The sequence below is a fragment of the Cebus imitator genome, unplaced genomic scaffold, assembly GCF_001604975.1.
Source record: "Cebus imitator isolate Cc_AM_T3 unplaced genomic scaffold, Cebus_imitator-1.0 Scaffold221, whole genome shotgun sequence".
In the NCBI taxonomy this organism is placed as follows: domain Eukaryota; kingdom Metazoa; phylum Chordata; class Mammalia; order Primates; family Cebidae; genus Cebus; species Cebus imitator.
In genome coordinates this window covers 2,077,288-2,100,338 of record NW_016107536.1, presented here as the reverse complement: position 1 = coordinate 2,100,338, position 23,051 = coordinate 2,077,288, and positions in this window count along the sequence as shown.

The window sequence follows — 23,051 nt, the reverse complement described above, 5'->3', positions numbered from 1 at the left end:
TACTTGTACGTGTCAAGGAAGCTATTTTTTTTTTTTGAGACGGAGTTTTACTCTTGTTGGCCAGGCTGGAGTACAAGGGTGTGATCTCAGCTCACTGCAAACCTCTGCCTTCTGGGTTCAAGCAATTCTCGTGCCTCAGCCCCCTGAGTAGCTGGGATTACAGGTGCCTGCCCCCACACCCAACTAATTTTTTTCTATTTTTAGTAGAGATGGGGTTTCATCATGTTGACCAGGATGGTCTTGAACTCCTGACTTCAGGTGATCCACCCACCTTGGCCTCCCAAAGTGCTGGGATTACAGGCATGAGCCACCATTCCCAGCCCAAAAGGCTAATTTCCTAAATTAAAAATAAAGCATGAAACATAAATATTGGTTCCAATACATTTTTACCTTATTCCAGTGGACCAGGGTTGAGCATGCTGTTATGGAACCCCTAACCTACATAACAAATTCAAATCCAACCATCCTTCCTTTGACCAGAGTTATCTTTTTACCACCTTCACATTTTTCTTAAATTGTTAATGTTTACCCATTGTCTATTAAGATAAATTAAAAATCCTTATAACATATAAGACTATTCCAACTGTCTCATTATCAGCCTTCTATCTTCATCCTCTCACCACTTTTCCTTTGTACTTTTTCTTTTACTCACTCATTCCCTAAATACATTGAAAATTCTCACCCAGTTTTGATTTTGCCCATTCTGCTCTCTCTGTATCAACCTGTCAGCTTTTGTTCAAATATTCTAACCATCTCTGAGCCTTCTGCTTCTCCTCCAAGCTCTCCTTTCCTAAAATGAAGAAGGTGATGTGGATCAGCAGCATTGGATTCTCCATAAACACCTTTCAGTGAATGTCCACCTTCTGCCCCTTTGACTACCCCAAGGGTAACATCATCATCCCATACTTCTCTTTTCATTTATATGTGCTTGTGTATTTTATTAATACACATATCTAATACAATCTTAGACTGCAGAACTGGAAGTGAGCTTGAAGAGTAGGTAAATCAATGCCTTTATTTTTACAGATGAGGAAACAGAGGTTCAGAGAGATAACTTAATCAACAGCTTAATTTATATAGTCCATAGCATGTTCTACCAAATTGCATTTCTGTATGTTTTTCTTACCTAAGTCCATAAAATATGGGCTAATGAAGTAAAATCTTTACTCTTTTGTATTCTCTGATCACATTAATTCCACGAGCAAGAGTATAAACCTTTGTCACACTTGTACCCTCAGAAAGTATATTTATTTCTTAAATCCACCTTCTATTTAAACTAAAAGTTTTTTAGAGATAATAGATTAAACATAGACATATATTTGAGATCAGTAAATGCAAATATTAATTCATATAAACTTCTTTCTTTGCATATCCATATGCTTAAGTCGAAACTTTCTTCACATTAATAAAGTCTCTTCAGCATTTTTGCCTTTCAGTAGGCACATGGATCATCAGACTCATAATCACAATATTGATCTCTTACTCTTGATCAACATTGTAATTTCACAATATATAAATAATTCTAAAGTTTTTCCCTTGTGTTTTCTCCTTGGTTAAACTTATTTTTTTATATCTCCCCAAATTCATTCAGTTATGCCAGACTGTCATGAAGAGTACTGGTATTTTGAATTTCATGTCAACTCCTATGAAGATGATTGAAGACAATATGAAGTGGTCGCTGCATTTTTACATATCCCATGGATCTAGTCTAGGAGATTAGAGAGTTCTATGTGATACTTATGTGTACATAAGGACTTGCCCTAAGATTTGGCCATATAGGCCTATCTTTTCAATAAATACTTCTTGAATTAGTAACTAAGAGCAGGAAGAGTTGGGCTGTAATTCTTAATCCAACTTCTATCCCAACTTTGATCATGTTGAAGTACATCTATGAGCATAATTACGCTGATATTGCATCAATTGATCCATTAAATTGCTTTGTGTTCTGGGCTTTCATAGCATAACACCACAGATAAGATTATAATTAAGACCTTTTCAGTAGTAATAAAGAAACCTAAAGGGTAAGATTGTCGCTAAAGCCCAAATACATCTCAATGTCAATCAATGACAAGACAGAAAAATCACAAGGCACCAACAAGAATAGTTTTCATATAGAATATCCATATAAAAATAACGCCGTCTCAAATTCTTGTAAGCATCAATATCAAAAAAGAAGAGAAAGTGGAGCCAATAAATGTTTAAGGAAGGAGAAAAGGGGTAAAGAAGGCGAGAAAGACAAGTTTCAGCAGGAAAATTTGTTTATTAAACTTTTATGTGTTCATTGAAACATACTATTACCCATAGTGTGTTTATTTTTAAGGTTATTGGTGTTTATAACATCTGTGAATCATAATGCATTTAAGTATAATCTAAAGAAAGACTGTAAGACTGTGGAAGGCAGAATGAGGCATGTGAGAAGGCAAGCAACCAGGAAAAGAGGCTGTTGGGCTCACGTGCTGCACCAGGACTTCTCCTGTCCCTCAAAACTTTGGCTAGAACCAAGTTGTTTTGAGAAAACATTCCTTAGAGATATTTGCCTTCCATTATTAATTGCCCCACATGGGTACTGTCAGGCCACCAGTAACATCCAAAACTTTAATTTCAGATGAGTAGGCAAAGGGAAAGAAATTCAATGTCACCCAATGTGGAAACAGAAGGTAGTGTCCTGGGTCTTGACTACCAGAACAAGTGTGTATTTTGTGAAGTGATATGAGACAACAGATATTCAAAGATTCAAGATGATGCAAGGCAGATTTTATCAGCAAAAAAATTTTATTTCTTTTAAGAGAATACTATTGACACTCACTGTTTTACATTCTGAGAATACTAGGATTTAAATGGCAATGGTATAGTTCCCCTCTTTATATCATTTTGAGGTAAAAATCATCTTTGGCCAAGTATTCAGCTAGCATGTCAAAGGATAAAAGTAAAGAATACCTAATATCCAAAAATAAAAATGTAGTGAATATGGTAGTTTAAGGGGAGGAAAGATATAGAAAGGAACTCAGAAGGCTGCAGCCAGGCAGTGACAGTAAGAAGGCAAATATACCAGCCTCTGTCATTTTGACAGCAATTGACTAATTTGCTCCAGGTTTTCTTGAGGTTTCTTTTAGTGTATTTATAACCATAAAAGCATTTCTTCTGGTCCCAAGATAAAAAAGCTTTTTACGCAATAGTGCATATTGTTAATGTTTCCATTGTCAAAAGTGCCATCAAAGAGGGTTGGGGGAGGGAGTGCCAGCAATGCTGTGAATCTGACTGGGCATTTGCTTTACCAAAGTACCAGTTTAGAACTTAACCTAATTCCCACTGCATAGTTGTTAGTCGACAGAGGGAAAAAACTGTCTTTTGAATGATTTCATCTTTTCTGATATCAGGAAGAAGGAAAATATTTTAGACACCAATGTCCTAGGACATTTTATTCTCTAACCTGGTACCCAGAACTCATGCATGCATAGTGGATTAGACACAAGGGAAGAGGCAGATGTCCAAAGGCTTAAGCAAATTCAGATGCTTTTTCTGTTTTTTATTAATACTGTGCTCCAGCTGTTACATCTTTACACTGGTAAAGTCTCAATCAACACAAAGGATGAAATAGCACAAGGTAGAGGTGTTCTGGAACATCAGAGCACCAAAATGATATTTTGCACAATATTAAAGATAACACCTAAAAATTGGGACTGGAAATTTCCACAGATTGGCAGTTTTCAGAAGGAAGAGGTTACTGAGCCTTATCCTCTTACTGGAAAATTAGATAGCAGTCTCATGACTCTACTGACCATTGGGCAATCCTCAATTGTCCTTAAATAAGATTGTCCCCAAGAAAATAAATACCAAAAGAGAGATAAAGTGAAAACATGTATTTTTTAAAGCCTCTCTCACACAGAAATAAAGTAGACCACAAGAATGAACAGCTTAACAATAGCAAAACAAATTAAAAGTACCAGCCTTGGCTTTCCTGGAAGCTACATGATGCTCAGTGATGACAAGTGAGATACTCATTTTTAGTCTAAGAAATGTTTTCCTAGGACAGCTGGCGGGCATGGCTCAATGGTCTGAACATCTTGTTTGATGTACCTAGACTCCTTGGAGCCATGCACTGGAGTACTGGTGTGAGTCGCTTAACTCTTCAGTAGAACTCAACAGACTTCCCAGTTCTTTAGTGTGTGGTTCACAGAAGTTTGGAGAAAAATGCCCTCACCCTGGCTCTGCTTGGAAATGAAAGAATTCAAAGTATTAGACTTGACACTTTAGCCCCTAGTTACTTCCTTTTGATTGTTTACTGTCACTGAAATAGCATATTTTTTCTTTATGTAGGGTCTTTCACTTAAGGATTTCAAAGTAGTCGTTGACATGGTCTGATGGCAAAAATGAACAATGTTCATTTAAGAATGAAAAAAATGAGACACCAGAATGCCAAAATAAGTTAAAGGGAAAGGCAATAATGAAATTCAGTCCATGCACTGGAATGTACACTCATTTAATAGGACAGAGAGTTTTCTGGGGGAGGTTACAGATCAAATCAATGTGTATCTTGCATCATAAATAAAGAATTCAGTAAAAGTGCTATCTCCTGTAAGGATAGTGATCAATCTGAAAGAAAATACACTTGATAGCATTTTTGAGTCTTAGTTGTTTAATTTTCAAAATGATGGAAATAATATCCACTTATCCAGGTCCATGCAATAATAAAATGAGATGACATCTGAGAATGGGCTTCATACATAATATGTGATTCAAAAATGTTACTCTTTCATTTTGACTCAGAAGTATTGCATTATATAGTAAGCCTTTAAGAACTTCTTATCCCAACAAGAGGTGTGAAAGAGAATATTTTTTGAGTCCCGATGGCCGAATCAAGTAATCTGGAAATGAATGCAGAGTTTGTTTCACTTGTGCTGTCCTCTATAACACAGCACAGCCTCCATTCTCTTATTCATTCCTTTACACATTCAATACACATTGAAGTGCTTGTTATGTGGTAAGTACTGGGGATACCAAAGGCAGTAAGTCAGACCCTCACAAGTGGTTTAAGAGTCTAGTGAAGAGAGACAGACGTATACGAATAATTACAATGCAGAAAGATGAATAGTACAACAAACTATTTAAAGACAGCCAAGTATATTTTCTTTTACTTACCAGAGTGTTCTACTTATATCAATTGTTCAGAAACATATTTTCTGCAGTCAGATATTAATAATTATGACAATTACAATATAATCTCCTTTTTCTGTTACACAATTGTTATCATCATTCATCACAGTGTTGCTGAGAGAATTATGTGAATTATTTCATATAAAGCACTTAACACAGTGGCTGGAACATATAAAGCATTCATCAATATTATTCTCATTATATCATAATATGATCATCGCCATTATGTCATCATTAAGAATAGAAGCATGATATGTTCCAACAACCTTAAAAATGAGGTAAGAATGTATATGAAGGTATATACAATCAAAAAGAGTCCTCCGATAACCCATAGATGCTTGATTTACTCAACCCCTAACCTGTGTCCAAGAGTGCAAGAATCATTGTATTATAGCTATTCACAAAGATAAATAAGTAAACGCTCACTTTAAAGGCATTTCAAAAGACCTCCTAAAAAATTCCTCTCCACCATATGTATTACAGTTCTCTGAAATTCCTTTAGCAGGATATTCAACTTGATAAAGATAAATGACCTTGGAGAAACCATACATTTCTCTAAAGCAGTGGTCCTCAATCAAAAAGATATTTTTCTCCCTCTCCCCAAGAGGACCAATGTCTGGAGAGACTTTTCATTATTACAACAGGGTAAGAAGAAGTGGACAGAATAGAGGTGGTACTGGCATTTAGCAAGTGAAAGAGATGCTGCTAAGCATTCTTCTACGGACGTGATAGACCTCTTAGCAGAATTATCTGGTCTAAAATGTCAGTAGTAACAAAGTTAAGAAACGTTGCCCTAAAAAATACACACATATTTAGACCTACTTAGACATTCCTGTTCCTTATCCATGTAACATAATTTCACACTATGATGTAGTATGTGCTTGAACTATGTCTTCCTGGAACAAGAATATGGTGGGATACGGATTGGAAAAAGGGATGATAAGCAAGGGGCGCCTATTTCATAAGGAAGCAGGAGAAAGGAATCCAGAAGTGCAAATATTACTATATCCTAGTTTACCCAAAAGCAATATCCATGCTTTTCCTTGCAATATATTTTTAATGATGTAGAACGAGCACAGGTAAGTGCTCCACAAATTCCCCCAGATGATTAATTTCCACTGTAAGCCCATGTTGCATTTTGTCATGTCCCTGAGGAAGATCACACTAGGCTGTTGAAGATTCAAGGTTTTGTATAATTCAGCATCTACTGCATATCAGGCATGGTTCTAGATGCTTGAGATATCAATATGAACAAAGCAAAGACACCTGTCCATGTGGAGCTCACATTCAATCAAGTTTTAAGTAAAGTTCAAGGAGTTCCTGAACTTGAATGCTTCCACATATGGCATTATGGTTTTTCATCCTGTTTATATCTCTTGATTCAAAAAAGAAATTATTTCTAAGAAAGTTTTTACCTCCCTTAGATATTAATCTATTTCCAAGGCAACAAAGAAAAATAGATTGTAGAACAATCCTGTCTCTTGCAGATTGTTGGTTAAATAAGGTTTGTAGTTTGCAAGAAACCAATATGAGGAAAACATCCAAGCCTGAGTAAGTTAATCCAGTCCACATCAAAAGAAACAGAAATGGAGCATTGAAAAATCCATTCTACCTCTTGCCATGTCTTAGGATAAAGGCTTCCACAACAGGATAACTAGTAGCTTTTGAAACAGCTTGCCATGATTGTGTTAATGATAAAAATCAATTAGGCATTTAGATTTTATCTGCATTACATTTGAAACTACAGGGTCATTTTCTCTGAATTCTCTCTGATTAATATGAGTAGCAGCATTTAATCAGCCCTCCTATAGTTAGTTTGAAAAATCAGTGACAGCTTGGGCTTGCGCTGTTTTTGTCCTCTAAAATCCTGGAAAATATTCAGGCCGACAAATGTTACCTGCTTCACAGTGCTATAAGAATCTGTCCCCACAGAGGCAGCAGTGTCACTGAGAGGTTTTGCGGGATTCTCCCGTCCCCATATTTTTCTAACAAATTTTTACTCATTTGAATGCTACTTTTAACTATAGAATTACTTTCATGCCTTCAGACTCTGCATTACATGTAGGAAGAAACTGTGATTAAATTACTTTTCCTTAGCAGCATCTAGCCCAATATATGGTGTTCATAAATATCAGGTAAGTAAAATCCATCAATGGATTTATTAGTACTTGAATGGGGCAAGAAGATAGAATCCCAGGAAATCTTGAAAACCCAGTAAAGTAGAAACCAAGTATTAATAAGCTTATTGGACATTTCCTTTAGGCTGAAATCTAGGAAAATTTCCTCTTAGCTTACACCTCACATTCCTTATCCTGGTAAACAGTAACAGAATGAATACCCTTTTCTTTCCTCTGCTTCTAAAAGCCAAGTGCTTAATATATTTATGAAAAGAAATTTATTTTGGGGGCTTATAAGATGGATAGAATTCCATGAAGAAAAGCAAAAAGGGTTTACGCTAGAGTCTGATGATAAGACCCTCACCACTGAGGAACATGGTTCTCCCGATTCTGTTTCCCGGCTCCCTACAGAGCTTCTGCAACCCAGAAACTGCAGTAACCCCTGGACCCACCAGCAACACACATTTGAAATCCTTTTGGTTCTGTAGCTTGGTCTAGAACCCATTTATATAAGACTATTTCTGCCTTACAGTTCACTTCTACAGTTAATTATTATACCTCTAAACTAAATAAATAGAATGGTGAGGCCCATGTCAAAGACCGTTCATAAATTATTAAAAACAAAAGAAACATGATGCAAAGTCTCCCGCACCATAAGCCTCACAGTATAACCCATGACTTTTAAAGAGCTCTGGATACCCTATGACTGTACCAAAATAGTTCCTAGAGACCATCAATCAGGCCACACGGGTTACTAGTTTCTGTTCCACTTTTAGGTCTTCCCACCATTGTGTAACATTCATCCACTGGGCATCTTGTAAGTTCAAAATCCGTGCTATCTTCCAGCAAGGGATCAGAGTATATGCTATGTGGTTTAAGGTCCTGACATGAGGAATCCACAAAGCTAGGTTAAACCAAATGCCCGTACCTTTTATTAAGATGTTATATATGGCTCTGAGAGGCTAAGTATAAACTTAACCTTTCATTAGGTAACTTCAGGATTTAACTTCTACCAAATACATCTATGTGGTCAAAGACCTTCAAAGGCCAGAGAAGACTGACGAAAAATGTGGGTGTAATAATTAGGTCTTGAAATGAGGACTAATTTGCATGAGATCAGAGAAAGCTGGAAAAATAATTTTAAAAATTAGGTGAGGGTGGGGATTGAAGGTTTTACTTGTTCATTTTCACAGTGCAGGGAGTGATTTTTGAATGGCAGATCACTGTGTGAGTGATCATAAAATCTATTTAGTGGAGCACTAGCCAGCATTTTCTAATCAAACAGACAACTTTGAGAGACACTATGCATGGGTACAGTTAGAGGTCACAATATAAAATGTGTTTCTATAAAAAGTCTGAAGCCCATTGACCTCGAAGATGCATACTGTGTGCATTATGAGGTGGGAGAGGCTTTTTGAATCTTTTTTGGAACAAGCGAACATTGTCATTTCCTGACCTGAATGAATACAGCCCTTCTTGTCACCAAAGGAGTCAACTGGTCTGTTGATTAGTTTCCCTGTTCTGCAGATGGGGCAGTTGCCATAGGTCAAAGAAGGCTGCCACGTGGCCTGAGGAAGTATCTTAAACTTCCTATAGTGTTCACGATTTTTTAAATGAAGGAATATCTATCACCTACTTCATAGAGTGTCAAAGGAATAACCAAAGGCAAATAAAAGCATTTGACAAAGTTCCTAATACAGAATAGAAGATAAATAAATATTTCCTTTCCTTTCAGCCTTTTTTTTCCCAGGGGAAAAGATACCTTCTCCCATTTTCTGTTCTCCTCTAAAGAGACAAGGTCACCTCTCACATGCTGCACAGAGTTGGGACACTGTGACATTGTCAAATGCTCTTCTCCTGTCAAGTTAATGAAGGAGTATGCCCAGCCCCTCTTTCTGGTCAGCACAGCTTGCTTATGGATAAATCAGAAAATGTCTTAGAGTGCTGAGAACCAGCTCTGTACAAAAGCAATTTTCTCCAGCTGCTATGAGTGAGGGCAGCTATAATCACTCAATTCATTTGCATTTATACTGCTTTAAAAAGGCGATGGTGTTGGGGAGATGGGAGGGAAACTACCCAGTGAGGAATGGTACCCCAGGATGGAACAGAAAATATTCTCAAAATCACCTCTGTGTTTGCTTAATGACAGGCTCTTTCCTGTCACTGAGGGATTAGGGGGCAGGGGCAAGACAAGGTCATATCAAACTCTCTATCTCATAGAGTAGCTCTCAAAATTGAAATACCTATATCTTAGAAACAATATCTATTCATTGCCTTTACTTGATTTTCCTCTGCAAAGGGAAAAAATTACAGAAGGCTGCTTAGCAGTTCTGTAATGCCTGACGCATAAAACCGAATAGAATACTCACAGTGTTACTTAATGGCCCTGTTGGCTTTTGCCATCTCAATGACATTTACCATTTATTCAATCCCTGAACAATTTAAGATAAGCTAAGCCAGCAGCTGGGGAGACCCCAGCTGTAATTTAGCCTGATGTCCTTGCTTCATCAAAGAGAAAGCCCATGGGGCCAGATCCAAGCATCCAAATTGAAAGAAAATTTTTTCCACTATCAAGGACAGATAATCAGAGCTGTGCTAAACCCAGTCTCTGTGGCATTCTTACTTTCCCATTTCTCACTTGGGGGTAAACTGAGGTCATTCAAAGACTGTCACAGGAAATTTATTGAGAGGAGTCTTGCATTTACAGTAATTATTTTACTCTGGAAATGAATGTGTGTGTTCAGTGGAATCAGGCAAAGGAGGCCTGTTGGAGCAGCTTTCTGAGTCGATGCTGTCCAGGATCAGAACTCGTAGTGCCTGAGCCAGAATTATTTCCCATGTAGTAGGATCTGTTTTCTTCCTGTTATTCATGGGAAATCATCAGAATGCTTTTTATTTAATTTAAAAACATTATTTTAAGAACATTTATTTTAAAACATATATTTTAAAAACATTATTTTTAAGAGAGAGAGGAAAGATTTGGAAAAATAGATAGAGCCCAATATCGGACCTCCTCAAATGTCCAGATTTATGTTCTACATATTCTGGGAAACAGGACCCACAGCTGTTTCACTATTTCTTCCTGAAGGTTTTTATTCCAACCACCAGTCTCAACCTCTCCTGCCTTTAAACCAAACTCTTCAAATGAGTACTCTGTAGCTTTCATGTCCACTGTCTTCTCTGAGTCACCAATTGTATCTTACCAGCCAAGCTCGATTCTCTCTTTCCCTCCTTCTCTCCCTCTCTCTCTATGTACCTTTATACATCTACAGTTTTCTCACTCTTTTTATTTCTAGTCTTCTTGTTCTTCTCTCTGATCTTGGCTTTTTATTTATATAATTTTGGCTTCTTATTATATGATCTTACCACTTCTACCAATTTCAACTGTAAAATGTTATGAAATATACATTTGGTTCTTTTTTTTCCTCCTTAACTACATTTTTACCTTCAATATGTTCCTTTTCTTCTTCCTTTATATCCAAGGATAAATCTAATAACCTAGAAGTTCTTCAAATGTTCTTCCCTCTGTCCAGAATGTCTCCTCCTCTCTGCAGTCACGTGAACACTAGAATTCAAACTCATCCCTCAGGACTCAGGTCAAGGAAAATGACATTGAAAAGCTACAAACAGAAAAGGCTGATCTTTTTGCCATATGAGGACAAATAAAGATATTCTTAGATACATAAAAACTAAAAGAGTACTATCTAAATATATTTCTGAGTAAAGACCTTGAAAAAATGTATTAAACAAGCAAAACTGAATCTGAGCAATAAATACGTCAAGAAGAGAGAAGACATGATGCAGGGAAACTAGTGGTAAGTTACAAACAAGTAAAACTGGGGGTGCATCTAAACAATTGCTGACAATATCTGTGAAATTATTTTTAAATTAGACAGAAGTGAGAAGCATAAAACACAGTTATAATAATAACAATGATGATTATAGCAACCTAAAGCTAAAATTTCCAATTATTTCAGCAAAACCTGAGTGGTGCACTGAGAAAAGAGTGAGACTAGCAATGTAGGAAGTTAAAGCAGGCTAAAATCTAAAGTTCTCTTGTTCAAAAGAGAAGACTATTAATGCTATAATTCTTCATTTTGATAGGTAATTCAAACATGTCTGTTAAATATTTAAAAATAACTATTACTTGAATATACATGACATGTATACTCTTCAAACCACTTAAGGCACAAAGAAGAAACAAAGAAAATTTGTTTAATGAAGGAAAGGGGGCTGGGAGAGAAATTAAAATTTAAAATGTGATATGCATAAATAAATAAAGTGAAATAAACTAATATCCTCCCAAAGGTACCAAACAGATCAGAAGTCATCATCAACATAAATAAATACAATTTACTTAGTAAAGCCCCTTTGTCCATGCTGTTACAATTTATTTAGGTTAAAAAATAGCTCTTTACTATTTCCAAAGGAAATATATAAAACAGAATGACATAGGAAAGTTAAAAATAAAATCTAGAAAAAAATGCATTAGTAAAATAAACTTCTGAAAATTGGAAATGATAATAGTAGCTCAATAAAAGTATGAGTAAAGAACACTGCTGGCAAACCACAAATACAAATGGCCAACACATTCGAAAATATTCTTAACCTCTTATGTTTTAAGAAATTCAAAACAAAGTGATAAAGAGAAACAATTTTGCATATATCAGATTGGCAAAGATTTAAGTGTTTGAGAATACCCAATGTTTGCCAATACAGAAACAGGCCCACTTAAACATTATTTTGGCTACTACAAACTAAAACAACTTTTTAGAGTGCAATTTGGCAGTAGCTTTAAAATATTTTTATACATACACTTTGTTGTAGGCATTTTATTTCTAGGAATTCAACCTAAGAATAAAATTATACAATGATGCAAAGATATATTTGCAAAGATACTCTTTGGTGCATTTTTGTAGGGCAAAAACGTAGAAAGAACCCCTGTGTTCCTTAATAGTGGGCAAAATAGATATGTTTTTATATATCCGTACAATAAGATACCAGAGAATAAAATAATGGATTATATATACATATAATAATATAGGAAATTGTGTAAGATATATATATATGGAAGGAAACAGTTAAGTTCATAACAATGCATTCCTACTGTGATTCCATTTGCAATTTTAATGGGAAAATGTAAGTTACATCTAATTTTATCTATAATTTTTTGCACCTTTGTGAGTTTATCAACTAGGGAAACATACAAAGTTATATCCGATTGATTTTTCCATTTATCAAGCCTTAAATATCTTACCAGTAGAAAATCTACTATCGTCCTGATGCCTCCCACCATCCTAACATTAAATCGTAACAGCATGAAGAAAGGGGTCTTCCTCAAGCCTACTTCCAAATACCAGGTAAAGCAAGAGCATTGCAACATCTGATCAGCTCATCAGCATCAGCACTTCTGTCTCTGCCACAGAGTATTCCTCCTAAACGTGGACCCCTATACAGTCTGACGGTCATTTGTCCACTTCTGAATTTATACCTGGGCTTGTGCAGAGTCCCAAAGTCTGCATTAGTGATTGCTTTGCCCTCCAACAGTGCAGATCTATTATTACACACTCTCATGCTCAGATCTCATGCCCAAATCATAGCAGTTTGCCAGAGTATTAGGGCCATTAGAGCTCCCAGTCTCAGCCACAGTTGGTGTGTGAAACAGCCCTCATTATTTCTGGGGATCCAAGCTCTGCTACAGAGCTGTGGTCACCAATTCAAAGGACCTCCCCAACCTGACACAATCTTCACAAGCAATCTTCTTCCCAATGACCACACTCTGAGGTTATTGATGTCTTCTGATAACAATAGATATTAATAAGACAATCTCAAGTCACCAGAGAAGTCAGAACAACATTTGAACTACAAAAATGAAGAGGTCACGGTCTGGCCTTTCTCCCATATTTGAACTTAACAATATTCTCACCAACACCTTTGCATACCACTCCACCAGGGCAATGGGTAGCTCACTTTTTCGTAATCACTTGAATGACATTAATAATAACAACATTTCCAAAGTGTTGTCTTTAACTCTAGACGTGGAAGAAGCTAGCATATACACATGTATACACACCCACATGTACAACTTTATCATAAACATGGGCCAATTTGTTGACTATCCAGTTCTACTGAACTGATTTATTATTATGACAAAGTCATATTGCTTTAATTACTATGGTTTTATGGTATGCTGATGTATGGTATGGTATATTTATTCATATTTCAATGTTATTTTCAAATATTCTTGCCTATTTTGTCTACTTTATCTTTTTCTCACCAAGTTCTCACCAAAACTCTTCTCACCAAGTTTTACAAAATACCGTTTTAAGGACTCGGTGTTCCATTGGGTTTTTAAAATAATTTTTGAACAATTGGCATCTTTAAGATATAATTAGCATCTTTAAGATACTGAATCATTCTTTCCAGGAACATAGTATGTCTGTCTTTAGTCATCATTACAGTTTCATGTTTGTCTTCAGATCTTGTACCCTTTCTATTAGGTATTTTATAATTTTGTTACTATTGTGAATGGAACCATTTATATTTGCTTATTGTGAATATTAATTAGGAAGGCCATTGACCATTTTATGTTGATACCGTAAGCAGCCACTTTGCTATTCTTTTATTCTTTTGGTTTTAAATTTAATTTTTTAAATTTTCTAGCAAAATATATTGTTTTATGGTGAAAATTGGCCTCTTTGCCAATCCCTGTAGCTTTTATTCAATTATTCTCTTCTTACTATATTAGCTTTAGTATACACCACTAAATCGTATTGGGTATGTTAGGCATTCTTGTCTTATTTCTGGGTGTTTCTGTTAGAAATGTTTCAGCTATGAGTAACTCAACTGAAGTTTCCCTTCCTTCTCTCATCCCTTCTTCTATAATTAGGAGTCTGTAAGTTGCTGGTTATGATACAATTGCTGGATAAAACTGACCAAACTGAGTCAAGCTCTTTATATTTTTCTCTGCATCATCCTTACTATGTTGGTTTTTTTTTCCTTTAGGCTCCTTACTTCTTGGTTGCAACATGGCTCTTTCTCATAATCAAGGCAAAAAGATGAAAGACAATTAGGACCGTCTGGTGCCTCCTTTTATCAAGAAAGTGAAAGAGGCATTCTCAGAATGCACAGAAGACTTTCCCCTACAATTAAGCAAACAGAATTTGATTATATGACCACCTCCAACAGCAACAGTCAGAAAATGAACATTCGACTAGACCTTGATCCCTAGAAAGGACATTGGTATTTTGCTAGCAAAAAAATGAGGAATGAATAATGGGTAGATGACAATATTGTCTGCCACACTGACATTCTAGGGGACATTTAGTGATTCAGTAATTGTTATAATGTGTACTGTAATTTTGTGATACAGAGTTTTATCAGCCTGAAGGAGCTGTATTCTATTCTTAACTTCATGAGGTTTCCTAAAACCAGAAACGAATGTTAAATGCTGTCAAAACCCTTGTGGTGTCTATGAGAAGATAATGTAATGTGTTTGTTTTTTCAATTAATATGTTTAGAGTAATTGATTCCAATTGTCGAATAATTCTTGCAATCCTGGGATAAACCAAGCTTGGAATGTGGTTATTCTGTTAATCCACTATTGCATTTTAATTTGAAAATAGCACACTCATTTTTTACACTGATGCTCACAAGTGAAATTGATCTATAGTTTTCTTTACGTGATTCTCATCCAGTTATTTTCATGAGGGTCATGTTGCCACACAGAGTGATTTAGGGAACTTCTTTTTCCATTTGAATAGTGTAAATAGAATTCTGTCCCTAAAAGATTCGATAGGACTCTTTCCAGTAACTTGGGCTTGATTGCCTTAAGGTAACGAATCTGAAATTATATTTTCTATTTTCCCTTGTTTCTTAGTATCTTCAGGTTTTCTGTCTCTTCCTGTTTTTGTTTTTGGCTTGTAAAATAATATGCTTTATATTCAATCTCTTTTTCTAATATATGCATTTTGTCAAAAATTGGAATCTAAATACAGTCATGTGCCAAGCAATGATGTTTCAGTCAATGACAGATCACATGTAAAGCCATGGTCCCGTAACATTAAAATGGTCATGTTTTTACTGTACATTTTCTATATTAAGATGTTTTTCGACACAAAATTACTTGCCATTGTTATAATTGCCTACAGTGTTCCATACAGTAATATGCTGTATAATTTTGTAGCCTAGGAGCAATAGGCTCTACCATGTAGCCTAGGTGTGCAGTAGGCACAACATTGCCTAATGCCACATTTATCAGAACGTATCCCCTCATTAAGTGACACATGCCTGTATTACTTCATCAGTCTTGATGTTCTGCTCATGTTTTCATTTTTACCAAATAATTATCAATTCAACATTTATTTGTTATTTAAAACTTTTTTAAAAATTCATGTGGATAGCAGAGGGCATTTGTTTTTATTCTGTTATTTTTAATAATGGACACTTGTTGTTTTGTGCTACCCAGCATCCAGCCACCCCTTTAATTCTCAGGTTAGCATGCGTGGTGGAGTTCCCACTGGAATGGCCTTGACATACTCTCTGTTCACCTCAGAATACTCAGGGAATGGCCATGACTTCGACTTAGCCAATTCGATGTTCCTGTCCTAGATTTTGAATACTGAAGGAGGAACAAAGTGTAGGGACAGTTGAAATGTTCACAGCGTTAGGAGCAATGATGTGGAGAGTCCAGAGGTGAGGGCTTCAGCAAGACTCCAGTAGTGGCCAGTGTCTAATGATAGCAATGCACAGTGTGATGCCTGAGCTAGACCTTGACCATCTTTCCTGATGTCTGACCCAGCCTTCCTTGCATTTTGCCTGGTTCTGCAGCCTATAGCTGGTTCTGTAAGCTCCCTGCTATCTTCCAATACACTTCTCTACTGCTGAAAAGAGTCATAGTGAGTTCTGTTGCTTGCAACTAAGAAGTTTTTATTGGTAATTTATAATTTTCTGTTTTATAGCTAGTAAGTGTTGTCCATAAAAATTCTCCTTTAAAGAAATTTAAGGAGATTATTTTTCTTTGGGGCCTAACACAAATTTTATTAATAGAACATTTTTTTCTTTGTCTCAGTTTATTAAATACAAGATGTTGTATATCTCACTTGTTTCTCATGTAATTCAAGTCTTTTTTTTTTTTCCTATTTGGTTTATTAGTTTCTGAGATAAGTGGGTTTAGGGCTCAGATTGTTATTGTAAATCTGGCCAGGTCCTGACCATCTCATTGGATTATTCCCAAATGTTAGTATCTGTAGGCGTTTCTCTTGGGTCAGCTTCTCCAGAGAAGAATCTTCTAGTTCCCTTGCCAAGAGATATGTAAGGCTGGCTGCCAAAATGCTGGCTGAAGAGTATTAAAAGAGGGCCAAGAACGTCCCCATTAGAGATGTATGTTCTTTCGATCCTCATACTTGTTATACAATGCTTAACCTCTGGCCAAAGACAGGGCATTCTCACCACTCCATATGAATAAGGTCCTGGGTCTTCTGAAGTATTGAGAAAAGTAAGCATCTAGTTATCTGGAAAGCAGGAGGGTTGCTAAGGTTTAACTAATCGTTACAAAGACTTCCAACCCTCTGATTTTAGTGGTGTCTCTCACTCCTTCCTGCCCAGCTTTTTCAGGGTTCTATGATTCAAACAGCCTTGCTTCTAATTTTCATTTCCTCTTCAGGCATTTCAGTTTTCTCCAAAATGCAAAACAGATCCCACTTACCCAACTGCTTTCCTTTGTCCCAAATCCACTGACATCTCTAATTTATAATCTCCCTCAGCTCTTTCCCTTTATAAAGATATTGCTAGCTAGTTAGATAGACGATACACAGACAGACAGCAATATATATATGACTGTATAGATACCTGGATAGTGAGTTTCTCAATCTAGGTTTTTATTAGGGAAGGGAGATGTTTCTTTAGTCTCTTTCTTGCTCTCTTCTTGTCTTCTTTTGTAGTAATAGTTTTATTTTCTCTTTTCTAGTTTATATAGTTTTTTTTCTCTGAAAGTCAGACAGGGCGTAGAATAAAGTAAGAAAAAAAAGGCATGTGAAGTGTAAAATGCAAGGAGGCACATACCGTCAGGTTCTGACCCTGCTTTTCAAGACCACAAGAATGAATGTCTCCTCATACCTTACAGCCTAGCTGCCTGCCTTTCTTACCCTCCTCCTGACTCTGCTGAGGGCATTTCCTTGTCTACAGTGCAGTTAAAATAGAGAACTCAAACAGAAAATCACTCACAGTATTACTGGACTCAGAAGTCAGATGACGGAATTTGAGCTTGCCAGTGTAGCTGGAAGTGAATGGACTAAGTTTAAGAAAAAAAGGAGTCACAGAGAGGAACCTATGAAATCTGCATGCAAACATCCATCAAATTCTCTGTGGACCACTGAACAAAGTATGCATGGAATGAGATTCCAGGGAGCACAAGACAAGATTCAACACCCCTCTGAAAATTATAACAGGATCCAAGGCCTCTAAAACACATAATATCCAATATTCAGATAAGTTATGTTTAGATTTGCAAAAACGTGACCTATGATAAAGAGAAAAAATAGTTAATAGAAATAAAACTACAAATGCCCCCAGTGATCCAAATAGAGTTAAGAAATAAGGACTTTAAAATAACAGTGATAAGTATGTTACAGAAGCTATAGAAAAAAATACAATGAGCAAAAATATGGGAAATTTCAGGAGCAACATATAACTTCATATACTCTAATACTATTTCATGTATTGAAATTAAAAGTAACAAAATGAAAATTCTAAAACTTTTTTATTATACTTTAAGTTCTGAGACACATGTACAGAACATGCAGGTTTGTTACATAGGCATACACATGCCATGTTGATTTCCTGCACCCATCAACCAATCCTCTACATTAAATAGTTCTACTAATGCTATCCCTTGCCTAGCCCCCCCATCCCCCAACAGGCCCCAGTGTGTGATGGTCCCCTCCCTGTGTCCATGTGTTCTCAGTGTTCACCTCCCACTTATGAGTGATAACATGTGGTGTTTGGTTTTCTGTTCCTGTGTTAGTTTGCTGAGAATAATGGTTTAGCAACTGAAATGAAATATTTGTTGGATGGTATTTTAAGCACACTGGACACAACAGGAGAAAATAACAGTGAACTTGAACACAAGTCAATAGAAAATTTTCTAAATGAAGCGCAGTAAAAAATAAATAATTTTAAAATGTTAAGAATTAAAGCATTCAATGACAAGTAGTTGAGTGTTTGTTAAGTTGCTTAACACAGGTATAATGATAATCCCAAAAAGAGAGGGCAAAGGTAATAGGGCATAACAAATACTTAAAGAAATTGTGTCTCAATTTTTTGTAAGACTGTTCAAAAACAGCACATTGGCAATCCAGGAAGACTAAGCAGTTTAAACACAAAGAAAACTACACATAGCCACATCATAGTCAAACTGATTAAAAATAAAAAAAAAAAAATAAAAGAACCATAAAGAAACCAAGGGAGAGGGGCACATGACATTTGGAGCAATAGTGACAGTAATAAAGCTGACTTCCCCCCAGAAACTATGGAGGCCTCAAAATAAGACAACAGTATCTTTAAAGTGCTGAGAAAAGAACTACCAGCCTAGAATTCTATAACCATGGAAAAATACTTTAGCAGTGAAGGTAACATAAAGTCATTCCTAGATAAAAACTTAGACACTTCGTTTTCTGCAATACCACATTACAAAAAAACGCTAAATAAACTTCTTCAGACAGAGGTGAAATAAATTATCAAACAGAAATGTACCTCCAGAGTAAGGAATAAAGAACAATGCAAATGGTCAGTATGTAAGAAAAAATAAAAGATGAGTTTTCTTTTTAAAAAAAATTCTTTAAAAGTCAGTTGGCTCTTGGAAGCTAAAGATAAGAATGTTACATAGGGGGTCGGGCGCGGTGACTCATGCCTGTAATCCCAGCACTTTGGGAGGCCGAGGCGGGTGGATCACGAGGTCAAGAGATCGAGACCATCCTGGTCAACATGGTGAAACCCCGTCTCTACTAAAAATACAAAACATTAGCTGGGCATGGTGGCGCGTGCCTGTAATCCCAGCTACTCAGGAGGCTGAGGCAGGAGAATTGCCTGAACCCAAGAGGCGGAGGTTGCCATGAGCCGAGATCGCGCCATTGCACTCCAGCCTGGGTAACAAGAGCGAAACTCCGTCTCAAAAAAATAAAAAAATAAAAAAGAATGTTACATAGGGGTTATAACTTATACCAGTGAAATATATGACAATAATAGTACCAAAAAATAGAAGTTCAAATTGAAACATTGCTGACTCTTACTTCATAAGTAAAATTATGTTATATTCATTCAAGATATACAGTGATAAATTAGGGATTTATATTATCTCTAGAATGAACACTAAAATAACATGAATAGATGTCCTGAGAAATCAAGAAGTCATCCTAGAACACAAGGTGTAAACCAGCAATGTTCTGAGCACGAGTGGCATCATCCCAGCCCTGGACCTTACTACCAAAGCATTAAGTCACGGCCTAACCCTTTGTTTGTTAGAGAGACTCCAGAAAGCGGTGTCTATATGTAAAGAGGAAGAAGTGGCGGCATATGAGATGTTTAAAAAACCATCTTATTTCAATCATTCTATGAATGATATCCAGTTCACATTCTGGTGGTCCTCTGTGATCTGCATAATTATACTATACTATTGTTGAGATATAATTTCTGGAGGCAACTGGAAGAATCAGAGAAATCTTGGACACTGCTGCAGTGGTGTATGTGAACCATTCAGTTCTATCCAGAATAAGTTTGCTTAGTAGGACCACTTGAGTATCACTCAGCTATACTCAGCCACATGCATAGGAAAAGTACATCCAGTCACTATACACATATGTGCCTTAGGCACTAACACAGAGTAGCAGTAGTTTGGCAAGCTTCAAATATGTGTTAATCAATCAGGTCACAGACAGAAAGCAGCAAGGAAGTAAAGATGTTTTTAAGTTTAGGGACTCTCATGCACCCAAAACATAGTTTCAATAAATGCTATCATCTAAGAAAAAAAAAGTGCTTTGTTGTAAAATGGAGTAACACTACAAGTAATTACAGACACATGAGCTAACTTTGGGAAGCATTACAGATGCCTGATTTATCAGAGATCAATGAGTTCAGTGATAACAATGAGGAGCTTTAACAGTGGCAATATCTTCAAAGTTGCTTCTGTATGAGTCTGTAATTATGATTATGTGTGTGAATTACAATACGTGTGTATGAAAAACATAAACCTATGGGTCATGGGTGGAAAACAAATGAACATTTTATCAATTTGTGTCTGTGGGAATTAAAGCCAGAAAAAGAAAATCAAATTATCTTCTTCTCCTCACTGCCTCCCACTTACAGAGCATTGTCTGCCCCTGCTATCAAGACAAAAGATGATACACTTGAGTTCCCATTATGGATTAAATATTGGGCTGCTGCTCATTTGTAACTAGTACTTATGACTATCTTTCCTAAAAAATTAACTAGTCTCAAAATTTTATTCCTTAATTAGGAAAAGGTGGTAGGGTTTTGACTTAGGTCTTATTTAAAAAAAAAAAAAAAGTCCTAGGTCCTCTTAAGGAAATTATCTTCCTCAAGAAGTTGTTTTTCACCCTCCTTTTACATATGATATTAGAGTCTTCAGTGTATTTTAGAAAGAGCGATGGAATGACAAACGCAGTCTGAGAATGTGGATTATAGCTCTGCTCCACCTTTCTGCCTTTCCCTGTCGGAGTGTGGGCAATTCTCTCCATTTTTCTGAATACCCATTTTCTTATCCGTAACATGAAAACTTTCCATTGAAGTAGTGATACTCAAACTCTTTCAGGTCATATATTCTTTCGAGATAGTAAACCTTTCAGGGGAATACACAAAGCTGGACAAATGTTTCTCCTTTTATATTTTATTATTATTTCCTAGAGGCTAGCATATTCTAAGATCAAGCTAACAATGAAACGGACATTTTTATAATTTTATCATTTAGTTGATAAGGAAGCTCAGTGTCTCATTGTCTTATAGGTATTTCACTCAGAAGCCAGAATTCCTGGTGTCTTGCCTTTCATTCTCCTCAATGCACAAAAACTGGTTTATTTTTCCTCTCCAAAAGAGAACTAGACAAAGCAGAGAATAATCACCAACCAGATTAAATGCCAAAACAAATGAGGAGATGAGAACTCTGGAGAAAGAGAAGAGGTGAAAGGTACCTAGGGACTGAGATAAAAGGGATATAGAACATAAATAAGATTATTACTGTTGATAGAGATGGGCCCAGATGGGGTACCCTAAATATGTGAGAGAGAGGCCCTTTTTTCTGAACAGGAAATAGACTCACCAATTTCTTATCACTCTTTGAACCGCCTATGGGTTAGGCAATATCACTTGAACCTTATTCTTCAAGGGTGTGTATGTGTATGTGTATGTATATGACCTGATTGTACTCTTCTCCCCAGAAGATCCCTAGATTCCCATATGGAAGACCAGGATTGAGAAAGAGCTTTCTGTGAAACAAACCAACCAAACAGTTGCTTTTCTGCCTTTTCCACCTCCCTGCCCCCACACATCACACATTTAATTTCAGGTGTTCACAGACCCCTAATGTCCACCTATGTCTCCTAGAATGAGAAACTTTACATTGCATAGTAGCCTAATTCCTACTTTTTCTAATATCCAGAGTCTAGCCTATCTTTGCACAGGCTTCTTTGAAGTAGAAAAGTTAGGTTTTTATGTATGGAGAAAATAAGAACAGAGACTAAATAACTCTGCTCAGTAACACATATGGCAAATGGAGAATCATCGATCACTTAAGCTCATCAGATAATTGTGCTTACCTTCATTGCTTGAACTAACTTTGCCACTTGTGGGAAAAAAAAAAAAAGAAAAATATGGGGAGTCATACTGGACAAAACTGAACCAGAGAGAGCAATGAACTGAATATTCAATAAAAATCCCCAGATGACAGTCCAGGTTTTTTCCAAGGAGATCACCAGCTCCAGTCACCAGAGCCCTCACTGGAACGTCCAGCCTATCTTCCTATCCTGCACATTTAATCGGCACCTGTGTGTTCCAACATCGATATTCTTTTTGTGAGCTAAATTTTATTCTGAAGAATTTCAAAGGCAACAATGTTGATCCATGGCAAAGATAAAAGAGCTGTTTAACAGCTGTGATAAAGGAAATTAAAGCAATTGGACACTCTTTCTATTGGGAATTCAGCTGTTTTCACTAAGACTCACACATACCAGTGCACTAGAAGAGCTGACAACACACACATGGAAATAAATGTTGAAGGAATCAATCTACCCTTACATTTGGAATTTAGGAAAAAAAAGGCAAAATACTTTTATAAAGAAGCTAATTTTTATTTTTAAAAGTCTTAATCCCCTCTTGAGAGAAATCAACTGCTTCAAAAACCACTGAAAAACCCTCAATAATTTTTTTCGCATAGAAATACAAATCATTTTCTAATGCCAATGATATCAACTTTTATAAGTTTACTGAATTTTTTTAAAGAGTAACTAGTTGTTATTGCTTATTGGACTAGAGTATATGTATCAGGCAGGGTCTTGAAAGAACTAATTATCACATTTTACTCACCAAATGTGACAACTGAAGAGAATTTAATAAAGCAGGTATTTACTAGATGTATTAGTCAAGTTTCTTTAAAGAAACAGACCAACAATATATATTTTATATATACTGATATAGAAATATATATTTATTAATATATATTTATTAATATATATTTCTATATCAGTTATATAACTGATATATAACACATTATAT